Genomic DNA, 13293 nt, shown 5'->3' on the forward strand with positions numbered 1-13293 from the left:
CTCTTTGATTTCCTCTGTGATCCATTGCTTGTTTAGTAGCATGTTATTTAGTCTTGATGTGTTTTTTTTTTTTGCAGTATTTTTCTTGTCATTGATTTCTAGTCTTATAGCATAATGGTTAGAAAAGATGCATAATATGATTTTAATTTTCTTGAATTTACCAAGCTTTGATTTATGGCCCAGAATGTTATCTATCCTAGAGAATGTTTTGTGTGCACTTGAGAACAATATGTATTCTGCTGCTTGTGGATGGAACATTCTATAAATATCTATTAAGACAACCTCATCTACTGCATCATTTGGGCCTGTGTTTCCTTGTTGATTTTCTGTCTAGATGATCTGTCCATTGATGTAAGTGGGGTGTTAAAGTGCCCTGTATTATTATGTTGTTGTTGATTTCTCTTTTTAAGGTTGTTAGCAGTTACCTTATATATTGAGGTTTTGCTATGTTGGGTGCATATATATTTACAATTTTAAACCTTCTTATTTGATTGACCTTTTAATTGTTATTTACTGCCCTTCTTTATCTTTTTTAATATTCTTTATTTTTGGTCTATTTTGTCTGACATGAATATTGCTACTTCAGATTTCTTTTGATTTTAATTTGCATGGACTGTCTTCAGTCCTCTCACTTTCAGTTTGTATGTGTACTTAGAACTGACATGTGTCTTGAAGACAGCATATATATTGGTCTTTTTATTTTTTTTTTGTATCATATCAGCCATCTATATCTTTTAGTTGGAGCACTTAATCCATTTATATTTAAGGTAATTATTGATATATGTTCTTACTGCACTTTTCTTAGTAGTTTCAGATTTGGTTTTGTTGGTCTTTTTCTTCTTTGCCAGTGAGCCTTTCATTTGTAATTTTATTGTTTCTAGTTGTGTCCTTTTCTTTTCCACCTAGAGAAGTTCCTTTTTTATTTGTTGTAAAGGTGGTTTAGTGGTGCTGAATTCTCTTAGCTTTTGCTTGTCTGTAAATCTTTTGATTTTTCCTTCAAATCTGAATGAGAACCTTGCTAGGAAGAGTACTCTTGGTTAGAGGTTTTTCCTTTCATCATTTTAAGTATATCATGCTACTCCCTTCAGCCCTGCAGAGTTTCTGCTGAAAAATCAGCTGATAACATTATTGGCGTTACCTTGTTTGTTATTTCTTTCTTTTCCCTAGCTGCTTTCAATATTTTCTCTTTCTCTTTAATTTTGCTCAGTTTGATTAATATGTGTCTCAGGAGTTCCCCCTCGGGTTTATTTTTTATGGTGTACATTGTGCTTCTTGCATTTGACCGAGTGATTCCTTTCCCACGTTATAGAGTTTTTGGGTGTTATCTCTTCAAATATTTTCTCTGGCCCTTTCTCGCCCTCTTCTCTTTCTGGCACTCCTATAATGCAAATATTGGTGTATTTAAAGTTGTCTGAGTTCTCTTAGACTGTCTTCATTTCTCTTCATTTTTTTTTCTTTATTATGTTCCACACCAGTGATTTTCACAAGTCTGTCTCCAACCTCACTTATTCATTCTTCTGCCCCCTGTACTCTATAATTGATTACTTCTAGTGATTTTTTTATTTAAGTTATTGTGTTTTGCATTTCTCCTTGCTCAATCTTTAAATCTTGTATTATTTTGTTCAGTGTTTCTTGCAATTTGTTAGTCTTTGCCTCCAGGTTTTCCAAAGATTTTGAATCATGTTTACTGTCATTACTGTAAAGTCATTTTTATGGATGTTGCTAATCTCAAGTTCACTTAGCTGTTTCTCTGAAGTTGTGTCTTGTTAATTCATCTGGCTCATATTTCTATGCCATTTCATTTTGTGTGGCTTTTTGTGTGGTCTCCTTTTTTCAGGCTATCGGGTTATATCTCTTTTGATTCTGGTATCTCTCCCCTTGTGGGTGAAGTTGGTGCAGGTGCTTGTTGCAGGCTTCCTGATGGGAGGGACTGGTGCCTTCCCACTGGTGGAGCTGATTCTTGTCCCTCTGGTGGATGGGCCTTTGTCTCTGGGTGATTAGATGCAGCTGTGTGCCTAGGAGGACTGTAGGCAACCTGTTTGCTGATGAGTGGGGCTGTGTTCCCACCCTGTTTGTTGTTTTGGCCTGGGACCAAATATAATTATTTTCCAGTTTCTGGGTTGCCCACCCAGTGGATTGGAATTGCTTATGTCACAAAAGCACCTCTCTTACTGTCTCATTGTAGCTTATTCTTTGCCTTTGTGTGTAGGATTTCTTTTTCAGTAGTTTCCAGTCTATTTCATTGACGGTTGTTCAGCAGTTGGTTCTAATTTTGGTGTTTTCATGAAAGTGAACTTGTGTCCTTCTACCACCATCTTAATCCCATGTCCAAAACCAGATTCTATTTTTTAAAATGTAATATCATTCACAAATTATGGTGAAATATTAATAGGATTTCTTAAGTCAATCTTGGAGAGGTCATCAGAAACCTAATAATACTAAAAGGTATTATCTGATTTCTGCCTTGTAATGATTAGGGACACATCAAAACTATTTCAACTTAATGACAAAACTAATATAATTCGGACTCTTAACTACCAGAGTCCCTGAATAATATGTAAGTGTGTTACTAAAATATTTACTTCCATTATCTGTAATAAGGAAGAAATGTAGCACTTACTAATAATTTATGGTATTCAAAATGGTTATTTTGGTATTAACATGTTATAAGAATTATTTCAACATAATAGTCATTAAGGATAAAATTTGTCATATTAAAAGCAAATATTATTACTTATGTGTAGAAAATATATTGCATGCATTTTGAAGAATTTATATGGAATGACATCAATTTGAAAACTATCAGGAAGGAACCTATATGACTTTGAAGCTTGGGTTTTAAATTGCAAATAAATCATTCTCTGGTTAATGTAAGAATAGAAAGGAAATGTTATATTTATATGAGTATGAGATAATGTTTTAAATGTTTTTCAGCCTTCTGTTCTGCTGTTCAGATTGGTTCAAAAATAACCATTATTATCATTGCCTAAAGATGATGAAATTAAGTAATGAAATTAAATACTATAATTTTAAAATTATATTTATTCATAAGAATTTAAAAATATCCACCATTCCTTTATGACTTTTCCCCAACTCACCGTTGTGTTAATCTATAACATCAGGTAATTTAGTCATTGGATTTGGTTCAAAATATCTATATGGCTTTCTCCCAAAAAAGCACTCAGTGATTTTTTTTCTTTACTCACTGAATTCTGATACATTTATAAAAAGCATTTAAAGTTTGTCCTGAGAATTAGAAAGAGACTGTCTTTGTTAATTATGTCCTTGAATGACTAACGCATAATATCAAACTGATGCATAAAAAAGAGGAGCAATAAATAAAGGAGCATTGTGAGTAAAAAGGGACTTCATTAAACTACTAGACGTAATTTGCCACTGATCATAAAATTGCCTGATGAACACTTCTAAAATTAATAGTGAGCAAAATGTTATTGAAAAGTTTTCCTAAGTGTTTTTTTTACAATGACTAGATAATAATAGAATGAAGATTACCCAAAAGAATTATCATAATAAAACATAAATGCTGACTTAATTGGATTTTTATGAAACAGAACTAGGTGGATGATACTGTCATTAAAAACTGATTTGGAAAAAATATTTTTTTCTAAGAGAGTCAGAGTTATTATATATTTGGTGGTTTATAATACCTCAGAAAATGTGAATGCACAAAAATTATGCTGTTACTGACAAATATTTAACATGAAAATCAACTCAATACTTAAGCAAATGATCTATTGAAGAATCTGGATAATTTGTCTAGAAATCCTCCTTACAGGATTTCATTTTTAAATAAGATATATATTTTGAAATAATAGTTAATCAGTAGAATTTACCTTTTAATTTCAACCTGTAGTCCAAATCTTACTGATAATGATCATTGTAAATGACTGATGTAGAGTTAGGGAGAATATGGTGCATTTATGCATGTATTATGAGTGTATGTATTTATGCTAACTTAGGATCACTTGATATATATATTCTTCAAAAATTTAGACAATAGATAACAATTAAGTATGTTACAATGAAACATTTGCCAAAATCTGATTAAAATTTGATAGCCAGTCTGAAGTTTTATTCATGCATTTTTTATTCCAGTAATTTTATTTTGGTATTTAGTATTTAGTATATCTTCTCCCATCTAGTATACCATATGCAGGAAGAACCAGATGATATCTAAATCTCTATTCAATGTAACATCCGTTATTAATAAATTATACATATGTATATTGCCCACAAGTATGCACAATATTTATACATGTTATACACATACCATAGAGTGTATAAAATTGCGGAGACACGTATATATGTATATGTGTGTAAAACATAACACTATATTGTACATATAATAGATGAGTATTATACTAATGGAATTCACTTTTGAGCTGTACAAATATCTGTGGAGAGCAGAGACAGCAAGTGTAAAGCAATTTGAGTTGAGAGGCTGTGTGGAATCCTTAAAGAAAAGTAAGGAGGTCAGTAAGGAGCAGGAAAACTTTTGGAGGTTTCTGAGCAGAGAGTTGAGTGGCCCTATCTGTCTTGGAATTTTAAAGTACCAATCTGGCTGCTAAAAGAGAATACTGTTTGTGGGGTTGGTGGGCAACAAGATCACTTTGGAGCTATTGCAGTAGTCTAAAATTAGTATTTGGTATCTAATAATGGAAGAGTTGATAAATAGAGCATAAAATATGTAGTTTAGATAGTTTTCAAATATTTTTATGATGAATCATGTAATATATATTTTAAAAAGTGGGTCAGGAATGACTTTCATTTCCATAGCTTGAGCCAAACAAAGTAAATCATGATTTTTTGAGATTTGAAAATATGGAAGTAGCATAGATTCAAAGATTGGGTTTTAGACAGTTTTAATTAGTATCATTTATTTGGAAGGGTAATTAACAATTGTGAGGAAAGCACACATCCCTGATAATCTGTATCAGGAGAAATGTCAGCATCACAATTATTTGTTTATTTGAAAGTTTCATAGTGATAACTCATTGAAAATCTTCATAAAGAAAATATAATTTTTTACACAAAGTATTTTATTTGGTATGATTTCTTTCTTCATTTCACAGGAGCCTTATAACTGAATGCTTTTCTCAGGTTTATTTTTCTTTCAAAATATTTGTGTGAAGTAGTCTACGCAATATCAAAACTTTGAACATCATAATGATCAAATGTGAATTCTATAGGTTATTTTCTATGTTAATCTAAGTTATCATCATTATTAGTTCAATGGCAGTATTGAAACACTCATTGTAAAACCCATAGCCCAAACATTCCTACTTCAAGTTGTAGAAGACAATGTTGAATTCCCAGTTTCTCTTACAAATTATCCAACCTAACCAGCCTTAGGAGAAGAATCATGATTAGTCTAATCTATTAAATTTATCCCAGTATCGCTTGTATCTGGAGGTGGTGGTAGTGAGGAAATGGGGAGAGTTTAGCAATAGAACATAATAGTGCCTAAGGAAACATAATGTCAGGACTCTGCTTCCTATTCCTTGTCAGCTTGAGATTCAGTAGAGAAGTCTCTCTGGATCCTTTGATCTATACATAATAATGAGGAAGAGCTAGTTTCTGGAGTGGAGGAAGCAGAGACCATGGGAACATATTCTCCCTCTTAGGGACTTTTGAAATGGCCTCCAAGTATCTTATCTTTTCCACATCCATGACTTGTTTCATTCATTGAATCCAAATCTTAGGATGTTCTTGAGTTTGAAGGTAAAAACTCTCAAGTTCCTTCTTGTCATTCCCTTTGGGAGGGGGCTTGATAATCTGTGTCTCTTGTTGGCTAATTCTTAATTAGTTTCAAAATGAATACTTAATTAGAAGTTCCCATTAAATGCTGTTTATGAACAACTTAGTGGATTGACAAAAAAAAAAAAAAAAACTAGTAAAAACACATTGTTGCTATGAATGGAAAGCTATTTCTTTTTATCTTTTTAAGGCTACACCCATGGCATATGGAAGTTCCCAGACTAGGGCCTGAATCAGAGCTATAGCTGCTGTCCTACTCCACAGCAACAACAATGTCAGATCCAAGCCACGTGTGGGAACTACACCACAGCTTATGGCAACACCAGATCCTTAATCCACTGAGTGAGACCAGGGATTAAACCTGCATACTCATGGTTACTAGTCAGACTCATTTCTACTGAGCCATGATGGGAACTCTTAAAGTTGGGAAAACTCTTAAAGATGGGAATTTCTTGGTCTCAAAATAGTATTGTTCAAACCATCTTAATGGTGTAATTCAATCATGTGCTACAGGTTACAAACCATGGAAAATCATGTAATAAATCATTAATGGGATTTTATCTGTTTCAGTGATTTCAATTTCTAGAACTCATTATGCATTTTTTTTCATGATTTCTCTTTAAAGCCATAGGAAATAAAAGTGTTTGCCAGGAAAGGATGTGAAATGTTGGAAGGTGCTTTAAGTCTAATTTCAATTTTGAATACTTCATTGTGAGTATTTATGTGATTTGTGAACTGCAGCTATATTGGAAATTACAGTGGAACCACTTTGGCAAAAAGGCTTCATTATTTTTTACAAATTTTCACATATAGCTTAAATTAGTTTGGTGACCATGCCAAGAACAAAATACAAAATGAGATTGTTTATGAACTTCAAGTGAACCAAGTATGCTGATGTAAAAGGTCAATTAAAATTTTATGTATAATGGAAAACTGGTGCTGTGAGAAAGAAGAAGTCAGATTCATTTTAGCTGCAGTGGTGGTGGATACTACCTCCTTTTAGGGGAAAAAATAGCATAGTTTCTGGTAACATAACATACCAAGTATTTTTTGGTTTTGGTTTGAGTGGTATTGTTTTTAGCTGCAATGACTGGGAAAAAAAGCAAGCAAGCAAAAGCATTAAAAATTCTCAGTAAATGACTTGTACAAGAGCTTCATTATAAATCATAATAAAAGGAACAAATGTACAGGTATTGTTGATGACATTGTCAGATACAATCACCTGTGACTGAGTCAGAATTTTAAGTTCTGTTTGTATTAAACAAACAGAAGCAATGTCCTTCTGTCTCATCCATCAGAACAAATCCATAGAAGTCAGAAGTCAAGGATTGCCACTTTGAATCTTTATTTTTCTTTCTCCTGTGGTTATTTTCTCCTTTCTCTAAGGATTCAATATAAAACATTGTTAGTGGGCAACTAAACTGGTCCTTTAATTTTTGTGCTCCTAAGATCCTTTTACCTAAGAGTCACCAGATAGGAGACTAATTTTTCAAATGATGATAATGTTGAAATGTTTACATGGAAAGCGAAGGAAAAAAGCTACTGGGCTACTTGAAAAAATATTTTTTTAAATATATAAGGGGATATGTTTTCATGGAAAATGACTTTGACGTGCCATGAAAACTTTCACAGAAATACTTGTCTTAGTGATATTAGTAAGATGTGATTTCCAAACTCACAAACAATACTATGCATTCTCTATCCCATCAGAATAATAAAAAAAATAATCAAGAAAAAGAATAAGAAAGCCTGATGCTTGTCAGTTTCTAAATGACTGCCATGTCAACTCCAGTATACTTTGGGATATATATCATGGTCCAGAGGTGAAACAAATTGGGAATGATTTTGCATATGTGTTTAATAGTCTCTGTTGAAATATTCTGTATTTTCAATCATTTTTCTTTTTTTCAGAATATTCATAATCAGTGCCTTAAAATAATTGTTAGTTGAGTGTAACTGGTTTCTATAGACTGCATTTGTATAGACTACAGGTCATATTTCCTGTTTCTTCACAAGTCTGGCATTTTTTCATTGCTTACTCCTTATTGCATGAAAAGTTTTAGACTTTTTGGATTCTGTTATATTTCTGTAAATGGTTTGCTCTTTTGTTCTGCTCTATTGGGGTATAATAGGCAAATAATATTGTAATATATTTAAAGTGTAAAGTGTAATGATTTGATATAGGATACCTTGTGAAAGAATTCCCACAATCAAGTTAATTGACATATCTATCACTTCACATACTTCTTTCTAATGAGAACACTTAAGATCTACTTAGCAAAATTCTTAGAGTATCAACTATAGTCACCATATGATACATTAGATCATTAGAGCTTATTCATAACTAAAAGTTTATACCCTTTTATCAGATTCTCACATGGACTCTAATTTCATATGGGGACAGATCTTCAACTTCCTCCAGAAATATTCACCCGCAAGTATCCCTGTTCTTCTCCCAACTCACCTATTCTCTGAGGAGATTCAGGGAGGCTTACCCCTAACTTAATGGCCAAGCCCTCATTCAAGGACTCAGAGGACCCCCCTGCTTCCCCTGATGCAATGTCAAAATGTTCAACATCAAAATTCCACAAATGCCAATTTCTTCACCTCTCCTGAAAATTTTCCTTTGCCCTTCCAGCTCTCTGGGAATATGGCACTTTGCTTGGATTCTAGCTTGCTGTGCCACACTTGAGGATTTGTCCCCACTCAGAGATAGATCTAATGTGAGCTGACCTTGTAAATTCCCTGGTTCTTAGGGATCTATCACCTAAGCATGTATTTTAGTGTATTTCACCCAGCTTCACATGTCTTTACAACATGAACACTTCTTCTGTACCAGGTTTATGTTATGAATGGGTGATTTTTCTTCTTGGAAAAAAAAAAAGATTCAATAAATGGAGCGTGAATATCAATAGTTTCTATTTCTAAAAAAAATTCATTGTTATTTCTGGTAGATTATTTTAACCAATTGAGAGTATACCGTTTCTTATTTGAATTTGTTTTTTATGGGAGCTATTCTTGTTCTTTGATTTTCAAGAGTATCAACAGAATCTGCATTGTTTATCATGGATCTCTAACTTGTCCGTCCACACCTAAACTCTGATTTTTCCTCCAAATTTTCATAAGAATTTGGGAAATTCTTCTAAATCCTCTAACTCTCTACTATAATCTGAGGTAGAGGGACATCACAATAATCCAATTGTAAATTGATTCAAAACTGAGATTAACTCTTTGAGAAGGCTAGTATATTTCTGTTTCCTTCTGCACCTAAGTAGTATCCTCTCAGAGATTACAAGCACACATTGTGAGTATTTACTAGTTTCCTCCCATCTCACAAGGACTTAAGTTCCATTTCAGTTTATACTAACATTTGTAAGCCTGTGAACATGTCTCCTTAGCATCTCTGCCTTTCCCTGGTTGTATTCAAATCAGCAAATGGCCCAAGGATAGATGGAGCACAAAATGTCAGGGTCAGGCTTTATGCCAAAATACTGGTTGCCTTGGTAACTCTTCAATGCCTCCAAATAGATTTTTAATATATATCCTATTTGATTTTCCAAGCTGTTTTCAGTAGGCTAATTGGTCTCTCAAGCTAGATTAATTTAGCTAGAAGTATCTATTGGGGTATCTCTCCCCTCCTTCCTAAATCCTAAGAATTTAAAGTGCATTTCCTGAGTTTGCATAAGAAAAATTCTAGGTAAGCCAGGATTTTCTTTTTTTATTTCCCTTTCAGTGTTGCCTGAAATTGAACTAACATTCCAATTTGAATATTTAAATATTAATTTGAATATTTCTGAACTTACTGGTGTGCTACTCTTATGGATACAAAAAAATACGTTATCTTGAGCACTGTTTTTGATTGCCAAGATTTGGTCTTAAAAGATTTTTCTTTGGGTTTTAGGGCATCAGTCAAGTGAGACAAGTATCAGATGTACAGGTATTGATAGGGAAATCTCGCAGCAGTGGAAATAACTCTAAAGATAGGAGATAATTATGAAGAGAAATCATCTGATGGAAAACAACATTAAAATTCCAGTAATCAGAGTTCCCTTCGTGGCATAGCAGAAACGAATCCAACTAGGAACCATGAGGTTGCGGGTTCAATCCCAGGCCTTGCTCAGTGGGTTAAGGATGCGGCGTTTACGTGAGCTGTGGTGTAGGTCGCAGACGCAGCTTGGATCTGGCTTTGCCGTGGCTGTGGTGTAGGCTGGCAGCAACAGCTCCAATTAGAGCCCTAGCCTGGGAACCTTCATATGCTGCGGGTACGGCCCTAAAAATACAAAAAGCCCAACAAACAAAAATAGGCAGCAGTTAAGAAAAACTTTACAGAAAAATAATGGACAGTATCATTGAAACATAAAAAAAATCCAATAATGCATATAAATACACAGGTATAGTTTTCTAATAAAGATAAAAGAGGCCTAGATAATATCTGTTTTATAAAACATAGAATGTCCTGCATGAACTATGGTATCACATTGGACATTTATTTGAATGGAATACTAATTGATTGTAATTATGTTTATTTTCTCTGGAGATTCATTCTTTCTGCAAAATTTTTATTTCTCAAGAATTAAAAAAATTACTGCAAATTACAGACCATTTCTTACGACAGAGCAATAATTATGAGCTTCAAATATGGAAACAAAAACTTGTGTTTTCCTATCAAAACTGTACGTAGGAAATGTAGTTTCATGAATTAAGAGATAATCTCAATTGATAATTACTTTTAGGTCATTTCATAGATGTTTAAAATGCACAAAATTACTTTAAGTGATTCATTAAAATACATGAATTGTAAGAATAGTCTTTAGATTGAATTGACATATCATCACGTCTATATCTTATAAATTATTTTAAATATGCATATTTATTTGAATTGAATATAATGGCATATTTGAAATATGCCATTGTAAACTCATGGCAGTCCTTTACTTTATGGAACATAGACTTTTATAAATGAAAATTTAAAGATACTTGAATCAGGACATGGAAGGGTACGGTCACCATCACAGAAATTATAAATTTTAGCCTTTTAAATATTTTTTTAGCTTTGGAATTTTTTTGATTTATTTAATCCATGTTTCAAAGTTTGATGAGGGGAAAAAGGTAAAATGGATAATTTGAGCTGGTAGGATTTTTAACATTAATTTGGACTTAAGACATTTGAAACAGTCAAAGGCTAACAAATGGATGTCAAAAAATATTCATCTCAAAAAAATTAACAATTTTAAAAACTAAATGAAGTTGAATATTGCATATAGCAGAGTTCAGGTAATTTTTTTTTAAATCTATGATTAGTAAAGGATATTTCGTGTAACCATAACAGATAACAACTATTACAAGAAAATGTAAAAAATTGCCTAAAATATTAGTAGCGCTAAATCTCCCAATATAAATTTTTCACTGAAACGTTTCTTTTTTTTCTAATTATGTCTTTAGGTTACACATTGAATCTGCATGTTTTATTTTCTGTGGGTATTGCTATAACAATTGCCTAATTATAGCAATTGTTCACAATATACAAGAAGCCATACTTCAAACATTTATACAAGTCATGTGGCCATTTTCTCTATCTCATTATGAACAAAAGAATGTAAAGAAGTAGAGACGGAGTTCTGCTGTCTTAGTTCCATATGGGTATTAATGTAAATGTCATATTAATTATTGATTAAACACAGGTGAATAATTTATAACTTAGATAAATTAATGGAAATATTTAAATGTGGGAGAGAGCTTAGAGAAAATACAACAACATGGAATAGAATCCTACATATTGTATTTTTGGTACATACCAGTTTCCAGAAAAACCACCCTTCATTTTCAGAATGTTTTTGTATTTATGCTCTCCAGTTTATGCTGAATAAACTGGAAATCATTGGTGAATAACTCACTTATACAATTTCACATGACCTATAAATATTAATATAGAATATTCAACCCATGTTTACTTTTCTCCTATTAGTGTTAGTTTAATTTCTCACAGAGCCATAGATAACCAATTCCTGCCCAAGTTATTGTCTGTAATTTTAGGGAATTTGATAATGTTTAGAGAATTTGATAATTAACTCAAATTATTACATGCATCAGATTTAATAAAAATGTCCTCATTCATTCACCAGTAATTATTGTTCAATAGAGCATAGGTCAGTCATTATAAAGAAGTGAGCAAGAGGTTAATTCTATACTTAAAATATTGAAATCAATGTATCTAAATATCTATATCTACATCTATCTACCTGTCTATCTATAGATCTAGCATTTATTAATCTATTTAAGGTACAATTTTCATGAAAACAAGAATAAAAATGCATAGGCCCCCAGGTAGCACTTTGGTATTTTTTTTTTTCTCTTTTTGGCACAACATATTAGAGAAGCATGTATGGCAAAACTACAGTGGAAAGACCAACACATATGCATGGAAAAGTTGTGTAAAATGTTATTGGCTACTTGCTTGCAAATAATTATGTCAGAATTTGAATTTAGCATCTCAAACTTAATTTAAATCTCTTAAATTGAGGCCCATTATTTTGAGGAATGCTCAAAATATATCAGTTTGAAAATTGTATATAATTTTTCAGGTATCATTCTGATATCTGAGACTTTTTCATCTATTTTACTGTTATATAAATACATCTGATTTAGTTTTTATTTCTCCATCATCTTTGAAAATACTAGGTTATTAAACATTTTTTTCGGAGTTCCTGTCGTGGCACAGTGGTTAACGAATCCAACTAGGAACCATGAGGTTGCAGGTTCGATCCCTGGCCTTGCTCAGTGGATTAAGGATCCGGTGTTGTCGTGAACTCTGGTGCAGGTCGCAGATGTGGCTTGGATCCTGCGTTGCTGTGGCTCTGGCATAGGCCAGCAGCAAAAGCTCCTGCGGGAGCGGCCCTAGAAAAGGCAAAAAGACCAAAAGAAAAAAAGAAAAAAAAGAAAAAAAAATTCCATGTTTTAAAATCCCAGTATAAGTGAAATATTTAACTTGCTGCCATAGATATTTACCAGTTAGCAACTTTTGTACAATAATAAACTCTTTTTTCTGAAGGAGTCAAGAGCATTCTGAAATGGCATTAATAGTAACTACAGTGCTTGTTAGAAATTGTATGAAATACTATGAAACATCCTTTATGTTGTACAATATTTTTAATATATGTACTTAAAAGTAAATGAGCATTCCTGAAATGCTGTTGACAATCTTGGAAAAGAATAGTCAGTAAATATGTAATGAAAAGTTCCTAGGCTCATATGAACACAAATGTATTATTTTCTATGCTAAATCCTCACAGTTTTATAATAATAAATTTTGAATGTAATAATAATAAAATCTCAGTAGTGTAGCTTTTCAGAAAAACATTTTAATGACTGTATTCTTTATGAGTTTTATAGGTCAGAGAAATTATTATAAATAATTTTTAGATGGCTAGTTTTTCTATCAAAATTTAATATTTAGTATTCATCACAAACTTTACAGTCATTAATTAATAGATAATACACAGTATAATAATCAATATT

Source organism: Sus scrofa, chromosome 11 (assembly GCF_000003025.6).
Source record: "Sus scrofa isolate TJ Tabasco breed Duroc chromosome 11, Sscrofa11.1, whole genome shotgun sequence".
NCBI lineage: Eukaryota > Metazoa > Chordata > Mammalia > Artiodactyla > Suidae > Sus > Sus scrofa.